The following is a 16,901-nucleotide window of genomic DNA, read 5'->3' as shown; positions in this document are numbered from 1 at the left end:
TTGGTAGCATTTCTAGGCTAATAGAAATGCATTTCTAGTATACGAAATATAGCATTTCTAGTATGCCACTGTTCGTCTTATGTCATCACAAGCTGCCAATTGTAGATGGCCTTATGGAGGCTTAATATTCTCTTAAAATTTTGTCAAACTTCCTTTCAGCAATTTATATACCTGATGACTTGTGATTTTCTTGGTGTCCTGTCACTGTCACTGAATGAGTGGCAGAAGTTTTGCCCTTATAAGGTCCTGATAAAGAAGGATATTCCCATAGGTCAAGGAAGAAAGGACAAGGTGATTGACACTTGTCTTAGTAACCCATCAGTGCATTATGATTTACCAGGCAAGAAGATGACATATATTTTTTTTGTAATCAAGGAAGCTTATGTAATAAATAAATGAAAAAATATTCTAGGGTTCACTCTTCTATTAAAAATAGTACAAGGGAAGGGCCCCTGGGTGGATCAGTCAGTTAAGCATCCAAGTCTTGATTTCGGCTCAGGTCATGATCTCATATTTCATGAGATCGAGCCCCGCATTGGTTTCTACATTGACAGCACAGAACCTTCTTGAGATTCTCTCCCTCTCTCTCTCTCTCTCAAAATAAATAAATAAACTTAAAACAAATAGTACAAGGGAAACTCAAAGAAGGTAAAATTAAAGATATGTCCAGGACCCTTCAACTTTTTGACTGTCATCATTCTCAGCAGTTCTTCAGGGGCAACTACAGCATTCAAGAGATGAACAAGCACGTGTGTGCCCCTCCATACCACCACACTGTCACTACTGCAGGAATTCTGGATAAATAACAGTTAGATTTTTAGAAAGATATTGCTGATGATGTGTTGGAAGACTACTTACTCCTTTTAATTGTTCTTCCATGGGTAGATGTTTTCATTGAGATCATTGTGTCCAAGAATTTACCCACATCCATGCTGGTCTCATCTTCCTAAGTAGCACCTTGACCACTCTCTTCTGGAGAGTGTTTCATTTCAGTGTGGCAGAACTTCAGTGTGGCTTTCTTCTTTCCTGTTGCTCTTTTGTTACATTAGAACCCTTGGCCCATGACAGATCGTATCCCTCAGATGTTTAGCTCTGCATTGGCCTTAAGGGTTTGCTATTCCTGGAAAGTCACATGAAGGGTTGAAAGTTCCTTAAAAGCGTCTGTGTGTTACTTCTTTCCGATTTAATCATGACTGGTTTCCTACTTTTCTCCCTCCCCCACCAAAAAAGGGAAAGAAGAGCAATCAAAAGATTCCTGCTTGTTTCCACATTGAGGTTTTGGGTCTGCAGCTTATGTTAAGGTCAGACAACTTCTGATTTACTTAGTGTCTTATGATTGTCATTGGACATAAAGAGTTCAGGTGTCATTGAGAAGCTCTAACCAGGAGGAAGGGAAGCTTCATGAACCAGGAGGAGGGGGATAAGGTAGCTGGCATTTGGCTGGAGATCCACACCAGATTGTGCTTTGCTGGCTATTGGTCAAGAAGGCTCATTCCAGGGCACAGAGAACAATCCAGAGAGATCGCTTGCTTTTTTTATGTCACCCACAAAATATAACCATCCTAAATATGGATAGATGGCAAGCATCAAGGCTGGGGAAAGCCGCACATTTGATAACATCTACTCTAGCACAGAATACAAATGCCAGGAGCCAGCAACACAACCAGGGACATTAGTGAAGGGAGTAGCTTTCCTCTGTGATCCCACAACATAGCCAGAGAGACAAAATATTTGTAAACATCACTGTGATTCACTCTTCAGCATCAGCGGTTTTGAGGAGATTAAAAACAAAACAGGACAAAAGCAAAAGCAGTACTATTGCTGTCTTTGAATCATTTCCTGTCGAAGAGGGTCAGCCTAACCACATGCTTAGAGACCAGTTGACCCAACATCATGAACTCTGGGGTGCATTTTTCTGCTTTTAATTAGTTTTTTAGCAGCATGTTGAGACAAGTTTAGGTAGCACACTCACTTCTCTACATAAGGTATAGGAAATAGTTTATAAAAGTTTAAAAGAGACAAAAGCAAATATGTCAAATGTTCTCTTCAGGAAGAGAAAAATTTTAGTCTACAAAAATGTTACCGGTTGATACATGACAGGCTTTCCTTTTATAGCTGCACTACCTCAGGCCTTAAAATTGTTTCATGAATTATTACATGAAGTTCACTGGGTCATTTTTCTCCAGAGACCCTCTCCTGCCCAGGCAATCTACCTTCTTCTGATTCCCTCTGTCTTATAGGCTATATTTACATATATATCTATATGTATATATCTATATCTATCTATCTATCTATCTATCTATCTATCTATGTACACACACACATAAATATACCTCTCACCCAGTCTTTGTGAATAAAAATATTTCAAAAAGCTGAACTATGCTATGAAGTCTAAACATTCTAAGTAAAATATTTTAAGTTATTTGAAGTTGAAATCTTTTTGTGAAATGTGCATAACATCTAACTTACAAAATTATTGTAAGGATTAGAGTGATGGATGGGAGGCACTTAGCCCATTGCCTGACTAATGGTAATGGTAAATAAACCACAGCCATCATTATTACATTATTAAAATTTTTTCCAATGTGCAAGTAAGCCCTGTAGTGTAGAGTACTTCATTTAAAACTGTGGGTTGTGACCATTGGCAGCTCGTGAAATCAAATTGGTGGGTCATGACAAGAATTAAAAGAAAAGTACGTAAGTATGACAGAAGAAAAAAATCTCAGAATATATTAGCATGCAGAACTAAATGATGTTTTGTGAAACTATTATATCTGTTATTCATAGTCTGTATGTCATTGTACATGTGTATTTATGCTGGGCTTAGTCTTCTGTGGATCATGGTCAAAAAACTTCGAGAACCATTGACAGAGAATCGGGTGGAGAAATGGCAGACTAGAGGATGTATCTAGAACCTCATAGCAGGGAATCGTGTGCTTTTTGCAACTTTGCCCTTTGTATGAGGCTGGAAGACAAGGCTTTCCAAGGCTAAGAGTCTATCCTTCTGCAGGTGTTTCTGTGGCTGACCCCAAGGGAGGACAGGGAGAAAATCACCCTAGGATGCAATAGCCTAGGTGGTGTCCAAGCTCAGGGCTGAGCAATAACCAGGCCATTCACGTGTCCACATGCCCTAGAATGTTTGGGAAGGGCAGGCCCACTGCCAGGTGCTCTTGGTGATCCTGCTGCTGATATGGTTGCCATGAAGCTTTAGGATTTGCCTACCAGGCTCCTATGCCAGATTTTGCACATGCTGTCAGTGACACTGGGGTGGAAGCTGTGATGAAGAAAGATCTAGATTTGTGGGTGGGGAGCAAAATTATGTTTTCCTCTCATCTGTGTGTCAAAGGCTGTGGTATTACCTCCTTCATAGAGCCAAAGCAAGAATCAGCCTTCTTTGTAGTTTCTGGCTGAGAAAAGAATGAGACAGATGTTTTGTAAATTCCAAAACCGTGTTATAAGATCAGAAATCCTACAGTGTTCTGGGGAAAGAATGTTTAATCAGGACATGAGCAACAGAGGTGATGAATGTCTGGCATTGTCGAAAAATGTAATAGTTATTATTGTTACCAACCAAGAAGGTCGAATAGTACTTACTAACAAAAGAAACATTCACACAAATGAAGAAACTGCACGTAGAGTCTTCCATTGGAGTGTGGGAAACAGTTCATCCTATTCCTCATGGTCAGTAAGCCCCTCTGATGCACATCTTTGGCTCTTGGGAAACTGTGGCTCTCAGAGGAGCCAGTGCAGGGAGGGAGGCAGCTGGTTCACGGCGATCACAGACACGATGCCTTGGGAGATTCCAAGTACCATTCTGTTTCAGCCTCAGGTTCAATTTTAAGACCACAAGAGCAATTCTTTGAAGTTTTGGAGTTAGCTCTGGGTACAACGCTGAAGTGTGAGACATTTGGAAGTTATGGGGAACTTAAGCAAGGAGGCCCCATGTGTTGAGCCACCCCCGATTACCTGGTTCCCCCAGACTGTAATTACAGACCAGTCAGGCTTGAGGACCAACCACCACTGTGCTGCCACCTTACTTTTGCTTTGCTATGTGAATAGTTCTCTCCTCCAGTCCTCCCTGGAACTTCTAGGTGTCCTTCTCCTGCTTAGGAGGAAGTGGAAGAGAGAAGGGGAATGCCCACTGGTTGCATGAAGATTCACAGAGCATCTATAATCATCCTGCTGTGAGGAGCTTTCCAGCAGTAGGCTGGTGAAAAGCTGACTCGGTGCTCTTTCAGAAACCCTGGAATCACTCTTTTCTGGCGTTAGATGGATGGGAGTAGAGCTGAGATGAGAGGAAACCCACAGACAGTGCCACTGTCCCTACATGGGAGAAAGAGGGTACCCTATGTTTCTCCCTCATCTTCACTCAAAGGTGCAGGTATGTACCCTAACCTCTCAGAAAGGTTATTATACATGTTAACTAGGTTTTAAAAAAGTGAATAATCTTGCACATATAAATGAAATTCATGTAGATGCATCATGAAAAGTAAAACAATGCATTATTTGTATATAAATGCTCCATTTCCCAAAGCATGTAGCTAGAAGATGTTTTAAACACATGCTCACAAGCACTGTATAGACTCCCCTACCCACTAGAAAAAGCTTTTCTAAGCTGCATACTGGAAATCTTGTATTATACAGGGTGATATTTGTACAGTTGTGCAAACTGGCTGCCTCTTGGGCCACTCCATGATTTTCACTCACAATTGAATTTTTAACACACAGCAGTCACTCCAGGACTTGGCTATGTATTTTTAGAATCATCTTAGACATTTTTGAATAAGAAAGCAATTCAACTTCTTGCAGACTTTGTATATTAAATTTTCCTGTTACCCACCTTTTTGTCTTTTTCAGATATATTTCATACTCCAAATCAAGGGACATTTTTTGCCAGGAATTTCCCTTATAACTTCTTTAAAGTTTATGCATTTGGAGGCAAATGTAATCCATATGTTCCTGAGTTACTCTCACTTTTTTTTTTTATCAAAATGTTATTCTCTGCAAAGTACTTGATCACCAATAAGTTATATGAGATTTTTAAAAACCTTTTTTTCTTTGTAAAGGGAAACCACATTTGATCAATAACACAGTTAGTTATAGAGTCAAAGTTACACAAAGACTTACGAAGATATATTGTTTTACTATTTAACTTTAATAAGTTAGGCTAGAGATATTTGGAAACTCACCAGTCACTGTCAGAAAAATGCACACTATTGGTTTTTTTTTTCTCTTCACAGCCTAAAAACTCTATTTTTTGTTTATAGGATACACTTTATTTTCTCATTACAGTGACTTTGTCAAAAAAAATTGGTCCTATTTCTGCAGTTAGAATTCATTGCAAACAACTATGTAATGTAACTATCTTATATTTGAATACATCTGCATGTAAAGACCCTTTACAGAAAACCCCTAAATCTGTAAACCTGAACACATAGTTATAATACAAAGTTCTATAAACATAATACAATTCAAGGCAATAACTCTTTCCAGATGATGAGTTCCCTAAAGGCAAGAAGAGTGTCTTCCTCATAGTGGGTCTTTGATAAATATTTGTTGACCAGAGAAACCATGATTTATTTAAACAAATTTTTTTAACATTTATTTATTTTTGAGACAGAGAGAGACAGAGCATGAGCAGGGGAGGGTCAGAGAGAGAGGGAGACACAGAATCCGAAACAGGCTCCAGGCTCTGAGCTGTCAGCCCAGAGCCCGATGCGGGGCTCGAACTCACAGTTGGACGCCGAACCGACTGAGCCACCCAGGCGCCCCAAAGAGACCATGATTTAAAAAAATTTTTTTTTAATGTTCATTTGTTATTGAGAGAGAGAGAAACAGAGTGCGAGTATGGGAGGGGCAGATAGAGAGGGAGACACAGAATCCCAAGCAGGCTCCAGGCTCTGAGCTGTCAGCACAGAGCCCGACGTGGGGCTCCAACTCAGGAACAGGGAGATCATGACCTGAGGCGAAGTCAGATGCTTAACCGATTGAGCCACCCAGGTGCCCCCCTGTTTTTTTAATTTTTTAATGTTTACTTATTATTGAAAGAGAGATACAGCACGAACAGGGAACGGGCAGAGAGAGAGGGAGACACAGAATCCGAAGCACCAAAGAAAACATGATTAAAAAGAACGTAAGAAATATAGTTACAGCAGAGTCTGGTTTTAGACTACAGAAGGGTGCCAGCTGAACAAGGAGGAATACGTGAACAGGATATAAGAATACACCAACTCCTACTTTAATGCAACTTCAAAATGGATTAAAGGTACATGGTTGGTTGAAGGCAAGAAAGAGCTGGGAATGTGTTCAATGACACAGCTGCTCTGGCCATGCCCTTCCCAGCACATGTCCTTGTTGAGAAGAGAAGTGGGCTGGGCTTGATTACAGGCTATACCTTAACTTATATTACTTTATATTGAAACGTATGGTGTTAGCATAATCACTGTGCTTCAGAAATACCCGTATTTCAGTTTGTCTGAATAGAATTATATATATCCTATATAAATACATACAACAAATACATATTGGCTACATATATATTTGTTCAGCTATCTATTTTTATATTCTCTATGTAAGTTTGTGTATGTATAACATATGTTATAAATATATGTTATAGAATTTCTCCATACATAAAGATTTCCATTATTTATGTAGGAGGCCAATATCATTAGCGTTCATAAATTCTTTTGTATCACAGATTATTGATCCAAAGAACATTCTTTTCGTATAGACTCTTCAGGGAAGCGGGTGATGTTCTCTGATGTCTGAGGCTTATCTGCCCTCAAAACTTTATGTAAATTACTAAAGAATATAACATGAAACTCCCTAAGGACATTTAGGAAATGTGAACTCTCCCTAATTGATATAATCAAATTTCTAGAATTGCAGAAGAATGAAGAAAACTTGTTTGAAGGCTATACTCCCCACCAAAGATTTTCCATGGATTATTTTTTTAAGCTGCAAAGACTATGAAATGGAAACCAAAATGGGATATGAGCCCCAATAACACTTTCCCACATACTACACATTCCTGACTTCTAAACACAAAGTCATAGATCAGAGTTTCAGGCTCACAGAATTCTAAGCTTACCGTCTCCAAAAAATCCACATCCACCTTTATACAAAAGTGTTGATTTATAACATAGACACTGTAAAGGGTATTTAAATGTGTAAGCAATTTTTCTGTTTTAAACACTTGTTTTACTAATGATCCATACTTAGAACCATTATGATCTTTCTTCTTCAGTGTTGTTTTTTCTCTCATGCTAAAGGCCCTGGTGATTCTGGCAAAGCAAACACACAGACCCCTCCTCCCCCCCCCCCACACTTCCTACACACATACACACATACACACACACTTCACAGCAATAAACAAACAGACAGAACTTTGAAAAAGTTGTGTAGTATACATGTGGAGAAAGGAACCTAGGAAAAGCAGGAACTGATATGCTTTGCTATGGGGCAAGACATCAAAACCCAAATAACAGAAAGATTAAGAATGGTATTAGTCGTTCAGACCTGAATGGATATTAGTTTAGTCACAGATGGCATCATTCCCATTAAAATTGGCTTCTTCTTTTAGTCTTTCTCTTTATCCACTCCTGCAGAGAGTTCGCAGTGATGGGGTAGACCAGCAAAAAGTCACTGCAGGTGGGAAGTAGAGGTAAGAACAGCACCACATGGTTGAGGACGCAGTTGCAAATAATAAAAAATTAAATGGGGAAGAATATCTCAAATGACCTTCATCCATTTTAGAATTTTGACAAAGCCACACCAGGTACCAAAAAACTGTCTTCTTTTCCTGTCTTCTTCTTCTTCCTTCACTGTTCTGTGGCCAGAGTCAATTCGACACAGTCCCTTTACCACATTCATGGCACCCAATCCACCACAGCATCTTGGTGACTATTAACTACAGAGAACATCAATGGGTTTCTGGTTTATACAACCTAAGAAGTTCCTGGAATAGAACCAGTTTATAAGTTAAAGACTTCCTATACTAAGCACACACTGTTTCAAAGTGATAACAAAAACAGGCTTTTTTATTGAGCTAGGCAGAGGAGAGGAAACCCTCTGCATTTGTCTATTATTGGACATATGTAATATGCTATAAACTGAGCAAAGTACTAGGCAGCACATAATTATGGACCAGTTGTTTTCTCTGTCCTCAAGGAAATCAGTCTTGTTGGGAAGATGAAACTGGAAAGACATTAAAACAATTGAGTGTTAAAAAAAAAAATTAAAAAAAAAAAAAAAGGGGGCGCCTGGGTGGCTCAGTCGGTTAAGCGGCTGACTTCGGCTCAGGTCATGATCTCGCAGTCCGTGAGTTCAAGTCCCGCGTCAGGCTCTGTGCTGACAGCTCAGAACCTGGAGCCTGTTTCAGATTCTGTGTCTCCCTCTCTCTGACCCTCCCCCATTCATGCTCTGTCTCTCTCTGTCTCAAAAATAAATAAACATTAAAAAAAAATTAAAAAAAAACAATTGAGTGTTTAAATATATTGTGAACATTGTTACAGTCTGGTGTGAGCAAAACAAAGAAACAGGGCCAATGTAAGATGTATTTGGGTGGTGGGACCTATTTCTGATATTCAGTGTTCATAGGCCAAGTGGATTCATAGAGTCTAGTGGTATGGTAATGAGTGGCTAATGACAGGAAGATAATACAGATGAATCAATACCAAGAAGTGTCTGCCTTCCCCTCCTGGTTACATGTGGGGTCCTAGAATCTGGGTACCAAATTCAAGCAGCTTCAACCTATAAATAAAAATTTGTTCACCATTCATGGGCTAAGTGGGCAAAAGAGAATCCAAGTCAATATTATATATATATTTTATAAATATATAATCTTATTTTCAGTATACATATGTATGAAATTGTATATAATTTTTAAATATATATAAAATATATAATTTTAATATATGTATAAAAAGTGGTAGGTTTTTTAATTTACATATTTTAAAATATACATATGTATAAAGTTTTTATTATATACTTTAAATATATATATAAATACATAAACTATATGATTTTTAAAATATATACATATATATGAAAACTAGTAGGTGTCCTGTGACTCTAAGGGGTAACACAAGACCACCATATGTGGAACCTTTGGCTGGGGGTGGGAAAGTGGAGTTAAAAGTGTCCTATGAGTTTAGACATTGAACACAGTGTCCTAATGAATATGTATTTGAGTTGCAGCAAAGAAAATTGGCCAAGGTATAGTGGAAAGTAAAGATTCAGTGATGGAAAAAACTAGAATAACCTTTTGATACATGAAAGGGAGACTTCATGGGGTGCTTGGGTGGCTCAGTCAGTTGAGCGTCCAACTCTTGATTTCAGCTTAGGTCATGATCCCAGGATTGTGGGACCAAGCCCCATGTCAGGCTCTGTGCTGAGCATGGAACCTGATTAAGATTCTCTCTCTCTCTCTCTCTCTCTCTCTCTTTCTCTTTCTCTTGCTCCCTCTCCCTCTGCCCCTCTTCCCAGCTCACATTCTCTCAGAAGGAAGAAAGAGAGAAAGAAAGAAAGAAAGAAAGAAAGAAAGAAAGAAAGAAAGAAAGAAAGAAAGAAAGAAGACTTTTAAAAAGTATTTATTTATTTATGTATTTACTTATTTTTGAAGCATAGCTGATATGCGATGTTATATTAGTTTCAGGTGTACAACATAGTCTTTGAACAATTCTTTGCATTACTCGGTGCTCACTGTGATAAATACAGTCACCAGCTGTCATCATATATCGTTATCACAATATTATTGACTATATTCCCTATGCTATACTTTTCATCTCCATGACTTATTTATAACTGGAAGTTTGAAATGAAGAGAGTTTGGAAAGAAGACTTTTTAAAGTTAATTTTGTTGGTGTTTTCATGGGGGTGGGGAGGAAACAATTTATAATGAAGTTGTGTTAATAAATGTACAGTAATCCCCCCCTTATCTGTGAGGGATACATTCCAAGATCCCCAATAGAATGCCTGAAACATCAGATAATACCAAACTCTATGTATACTATGCTTTTTCCTATACATACACAGCTATGAGAAGGTTTAATTTATAAGCTAGTACCATAAGAGATTAACAACCATAATTAATAAAATAGAGCAATTACAGCAATGTACTATAATAAAAGTTATGTGAATGTGGTCTTTCTCTCAAAATAGCTTATCATACTATATTCACCCTTCTTTTTGTGATAATCTGAGATGATAAAATGTCTACATCATGAGATGAAATGCGGTGAATGATGTAGATGTTGTGGCATAGCATTAGGCCACTACTAATCTTCTGACAATACCTAAGAGGAAGGATTATCTGCTACCCTACTGCAGGTAACTGAAACCATGGGAAACAAAATTGCAGAAAAGAGGGGACGGCTGTAAAGTGAAAAATAGAAGCAATTATTCAAGGAGCTATAGCCAGCAAAGAAAACACAGAGTTATTTAAAAAAAAAATTTTTTTAATGTTTATTTATTTTTGAGAGATAGAGACATAGTGTGAGTGGATGAGGGGCAGAGAGAGAGAGAGGGAGACACAGAATCTGAAACAGGCTCCAGGCTCCAGGCTCCAAGCTGTCAGCACAGAGCCCGATGCAGGGCTCGAACTCCTGGAATGGAGAGATTATGACCTAGGCCGAAGTCAGATGTTTAATCAACTGAGCCACCCAGGCGCCCCAACACAGAATTATTTTTGATAAAATGTTCAGATAAGTAAATAAAAAATTAGTGACCTACCCATGTGGTTTTCTCCAATATTCCTCTTTTTAACGGATAAAAACTAATAAAAAGACCTGATTTAATTTCTGGAATGTTTTTAGTATATCCTCACATGTATTCTTGTTTTTGAAGAAAAAGTGTGATCTAAAATGACAATTTCTACAAAAGAAAAAGTATGAATCATTTGAATTAATATATATACAATATATATATATATCTATGCTTATATCCACATATACTCACTTTAAGGTATTACTACTGAAGATAATACTGAATTGAAATGAACAAAGGAAGCATATCCATTTCATCATACACAACACCTAGACATTTTCAGATGCTAAAAGAATTTCTTGGAGTATTTTCTCCTCCAAGTTAAGAATAAATTGAGTTGTTCCAAATGTCATTTTATAGAGTGCAGAATATCAGTGATACGTCCAAAAGATATCTATGATGAAAATACCATTTGAGTGTTCCTGGGCATGTGCGACTATTTAAAAATGATTTCAGAAAAACTCCCCTGTCATAGTGCCATTTTCCCAGCAGCCGTGGCGGTACCAGTAACCAGACGACAGATACTGGCTTTTCTGGTTCTGAAGAGAGAGCAAAGAATGTTGACAGAAAGCACCACCCCATGATTCATGTGTCAGAACAAGGCTTAAATCATTCTTCAGTAGAAGAATTTCCAAGGTTATTCCTTCCCAGAAGCTTCATATTTAAGATACTCTGCTATCCCTATGGTTACCAAAAGGGGAAAAAAGAAAGAAAAAAAAAAACAGACTTCAAATTTCAACTGCTGTGCTGTTGAATCCCAAGCAACGAAGTGACCTTCACCTGAACAATGTCTTCCGGATGGTTTCAGGTCTTTTCATTTGACTCTGGATCTGACTTATCTTTAAAAACAATGAAAAAAAATATACTCCAAACAAATAACAATGAACATATCTTCTACACGCATAATAATAAAAGCTAGATTTGTGTAACTAGCTATATTGTTTAATAATCTGAGGGAATTGGACAGTAGGAAGATCAACCAGAAAAAAAGTGATTTGATAAAAATTTTTAAATAATGATAAAAGCAAATAAAATGAATTATGACTTGAATTGCGTTGCTGAGGTCAATAAACCATGTGAATGATCCCTGCCAGCTCCGGTTAAAGGGACTATTTTTAGCTTTGTAGGTAGCAGGAAATATTAATACACAAGAGGAAAAACTATCTAGGTTATATGGCTCATTGGCCTTCTCAAAATTCTTTTTTCCTCAAAGAAAATGTAAGGAAGTGAGGGAAACAAATCAAAACAAAAAGACTGAGAAGAACAATAAAACACACACCTTGTCTCTGTTTATCTAAATGAATCTACATTTCTAGTTTTAGAGTTGGCTCAAGCCTCATTATCCATTATGGGAATGTTATGAGATGGGTGTTTCCAGTAAAGTTCTGTCCTACTCTGGCCCCGAAGCAACAACACAACCTGATCAGCACAAGAAATTCAATACTGTTATTGTGTCCTCAGTATGAGCACTAGACACTGTAGAAGATCCAAAGATGGATGTAATTGAATCCCTGTTGTCCGTGGATGCACAGGTTAGCTGAGGAGCTAAATACCTTATTCTGCCTTTTATGGTAATTTGATTTCTTCCTTGGTGATTGCACAAGGGAATGAAGTGAAAGTGTGAAGGAAAAAGAATATCTATTTGGAAAAATCAGAAATTACTTCCTAGAGGCTGACTTTGAAAGTGCAAAGGCATGTAAGCTGGCATTTGGGTCTAATGAGTTTAGAGCCGGTGTCATAGAGGAGGTGGACTGCAGGTCAGAGAAGACTAGCAGATAAATAAGTAGGGCCATTCTCTGGAGAATCTAAAACGCTGGTTTAATAAGAATGCATTGCGATCCATAGGTAATTGAAACTCATTAAATGTGTTTTTAAAGAGTACTGACTGAGCTTCTTTACATGCAGTTCTAACCATATGTTACCTTGACTACAAGACATCGTATACAGCAAGTCCTTCTCTCCAGAAGGACCTGTGCTGGGACTATATTATCTCCTTACTCGTCATGTTGCCCTGCATTTCTTTCTTCACCCCCACTTGCCCCCAGCAGGCTTTCATGTGCAGGGTGGCCAGACAAGCCCCCTCCAGCATCAATCCTATCCCCTTGGGAATGTTTCATAAACAGTGTGTGCTAGGCAACACATCTGTATCCCTAGGTACTTAGAAAAAGAACGGGGCAACAATCAGCCTGATATCAGGAGAATGCTTTCGGGCTAGTACAGTGGTTAATGGCAGAGAAATGTCCACAATTTATTTTTGAACCACCCCCATCTCCCCCACAGGCCTACCTCTGACCCAAACAGCCCTATGGGGATTCCTAGTGCTTCCTTATGTTGAGAGGGTACAAAATGGAATGAGAATGCAGTGAGGGGATGTGCACAGGAGAACAGCACAAGTAGAACATCTAAAGCCTCGAGACCCTGGTTATGTCACACTCAATGTCAGTCCTACCTCAGAGATACAAATCCACAGAGCACACATTTAATGGGGATGATATCGCCTCCAAAGGGAGAAGATTGGTTCTCGGGGAGTAAAAGCATCAGGCTTGTGTGATGTGTAAAAGACAGACACACATACAGTATATGAACAGTATTGAATTGTCATGAGGGAAATTTTATTAACTTACTAATTAAGAAAAAACCCATGTCTTAAAAGGCTCCTTAGGAGAGCAATGATGAAAAAAACATTGTGAAACATTGTCATAGGGGCATAGGAACCTCAGCCTTGCCCCACTGTGGGTTCAGTGGATATGGACAGAGGGAGAGAGAGGGAAATCTGTGAGCCCACCTTGACTCCATCCCCAGAGCCAAGGCAGAGCCATCTGAATATGTAGCATCCACTCTGGAGAAGGATTTGGTAGGTATTCAGAGAGCTGATGGCAGAATATGAAATTCCTGGGTCTTGCCAGGCTACAGAACGAGCTCACTGAGTGGCAGCTGGGGAAAAAGCAGGCTCTGCCAGCTTCAGAGTGTGCGCTCAACTTGAGGGTGGGAATTTCCCAGAGCCCACATTAGAGTTCAGGCTTATACAGAGCTGGGGTTCCCTGATTTGCTCTGTGCTTGGGGACAAACATGTCATGTTGAGCTTAGCCATGAGTGCTGTCTTTCCAAAGCCTGCAAGTCTCCCTACTCATGGGATATGGAGATATTCCAAAAGGAAGTGTTTGGCTACCTTAGGCTTCCCGTAAGCCAGTGGACTGGAATGGAAGACCACTTTGGTAACCAAATTCTGCATGGGGTGATGACATAATCTCTTCTTTGTAACTGAGGGACAAACAGATGGAGGGAACCAAGAGAGGTCGGAGGCCATCCGTGACACCAGAGAGGGAGTCTTCTTTTTTTCTATTGGAGCTTCTGTGTAATTGTTTTGTCCACCTACAAACTACTGGAGTCTTGCCCAGTATCTGAGACTTGGGAAGAGGGTGGGAAAATGAACAGAACAGAGAGGGATGAAGGCAGTGGCCCTGCAAGGAAGGCATAAAATATTAAGCATGGTGGAGGAGAGCTAGCAGTGAGGGGCAGCTAGAGTCAGACAGCTGAAAATGGAAGTGGCAGTGGGCTCTAAGTCCATTTTAGCTGAAGAGAAAGAAAATGTGAAGAAAATGGCTCTGAAGACTAATTGGCGAGATATGTAATTTTCTCTAATTATGTTGTAGGAGAAAATTATGCATATTTATATATGCCGAGACTGTATATCCCATACAAGCATGCAAACACATGTATATCTCATCTTATTATAACGTGTGGAATATTTAGGTATGCAATTTTCTAATTTGATAATTATTTAATGAAGTTCTTCTTTCAAGGTACCTTCCTTTGAATTTCTTTTTGTGTTCCTGTATGCTAAGCAGAAAGTGAGAGGATACTTCCAAAAATGGAAATGCATCAAGGTAGGCAGCGAAAACTTGATGAGGCTGTCACCCTTTAGATCTTTAAGGGATTTCTCGTGAAGGATGAATAATACTCAATATAATTACTTGCTGAAGGATTAGGATATATTTTTTTAATTATAAGTTTACCCAGGTAAATGTTTATGGGCTTGCACTGACAAGCTCAAGAGAGGTAAAGGAGTTTTAAGGCTTGTGGGAGGAGAAGCAGGTCCACAAAAGGAAGCAATACTGTTATCCCACGTCACTTAACGTGGAATCATCTTTGGAATTTATGTTCACGCCTTTTATGGTTAAAAAAATGGAGACTTCATTTGCATTTGTAATATGTGCTCAGGTTCATATCCTGTTAAATCCAACCGAGTTCACACGCCCCATGTCATTCTGACAAGACTGAGGTGCAGAGGAAACTAAGGCTTTTCTAAGTTGTTCAGGCCAGCATTAGAGCTATGCCCACAAAATGTAGTAGAATGGCCAAGATTTTTACCATGTGAAATTCAGGAAGAAAAAGGTCCGGGGTTGCCACATTTCTGATGTGTTTTAAACCTAGGTTGTCCACACCATATTCACTACCCTGGTGAGACAGAATCCAGCCTAATCTAAGTTTCAGAAGGGAAATTAATTATACGAGGGTGCTAATATGGCGTGGAGAAAAAGAATCCTTAGTCATAAATCAAATATGCACCATTGAAACCACATGTTTTAAAAAATAATAGCTTCCATCTTCATAAGAAAAAAAATCACAGTACTTGAATACTGCAAGCTTTTGTGCCCAACTTTGCCTCTCCATCCTCCTGAGAGAGGAAGAGTCAGCTTGTCATCAGTGCATTTCTCTCCAAAAATCTCGGTACTTTTTAGAAAGGCGTTGCCAGAAGCCAAGGTCATTCCTAACAGTGCAGGGGCTCTAGCTTTAGGGTGCTCTTAAGTTTCAACTTACCTGGGATGAAATGTCTTTGCATGGGTTGTGTCTCACAGCTTGTGTTTCTCAGTATGCTTTTGCTTCGTTGGTAGCTTGGTGTCATGTTCACCACTATTCTGTATGTAACATACGTGAGAGAATCCCACAATGTTGTCAATTCTTAATGAATATTTAGGTATATCATAGCTGAAGAATATGAGACAAGTGGTTTTGGTCCAGGCTTAATAAACATACTCTGTTATTTTCTTTTTTTTTTTTAAGTTTCTTTATTTATTTTGAGAGAGAGAAAGAGAGAGTGGGGGAGGTGTAGAGAGAGAGGGAAGGGCAGAGAAAGGGAGAAAGAGAATCCCAGGCAGGCTCCACACTGTCAGGGCAGAGCCCGACACAGAGCCAAACTCACCAACCAAACGTGAGATCACAACCTGAGCCAAAATCAAGAGTCGGATGCCCAACTGACTGAGCCACCCAGGTGTTCCTCTGTCATTTCCTGTCAAACATTACTAAAGAAGTTTTTCCAATTAAGACCTTTGGTTCACAACAATTTTTCCAACATGTTTTTATTTATGATCAGGAGCAAATGTTAAAAGAGTGAGCAAATGCCAAGACTTTTTTTTTTTTCCCTGTATTTTCTCTTTTACTGCTTCAAGAATTTTGGGTGATTTTGTTGTTGCTTTCTCTTTTCAAAATCCAGTTGATACAAACCCTTTTCTAATTGCAGAATTTGGCTTTGATGTCTTGTTATGAACCATTCCTAAGGAAGTATAAAGTAGAAATAACATGAATAGTTATGCTTCAATTATTAATTCACCTTTCCACCATGATAAAGCCCAATATATGGTGAAATAAAAGTCATCAGTTGCCTATGCAGTACGAGAAATTAAGGTATTTAAAAAAACAAAAACAAAAACCTTCCACATGTAAAACTGTGATATTTGTGGCTCTAGTTACAGGATCATTCATTTCTCAAAAGAAATATTTTGATGAAAAAACAATTTTCCAGATAGAAATATCTACACGAGAAAAAAAAAATTTTTCTAGAAAATGTTAGGGGCGCCTGCATGGCTTAATTGGTTAAGCGTCCAACTTTGGCTCAGGTCATGATCTCAAGGTTTGTGGATTCGAGCCCTGTGTTGGGCTCTGTGCTGACAGCTCAGAGCCTGAAGCCTGCTTCAGATTCTGTGTCTCCCTCTCTCTCTGCCCCTCCCCTGCTCGTATTCTGTCTCTCAAAAATAAATAAACATTAAAAAAAAAAGAAAGAAAATGTTAGGTTTGAACCTATGACACCAATATTGATGGGCTTTCTTTTAATTAGTCACACATTTGAGCCTCCCAGA

This window comes from Panthera tigris, chromosome C1 (assembly GCF_018350195.1).
Source record: "Panthera tigris isolate Pti1 chromosome C1, P.tigris_Pti1_mat1.1, whole genome shotgun sequence".
NCBI classification, from domain to species: domain Eukaryota; kingdom Metazoa; phylum Chordata; class Mammalia; order Carnivora; family Felidae; genus Panthera; species Panthera tigris.
The sequence above is the reverse complement of the archived record's forward strand: the minus strand, read 5'-3'. Positions refer to the sequence as shown.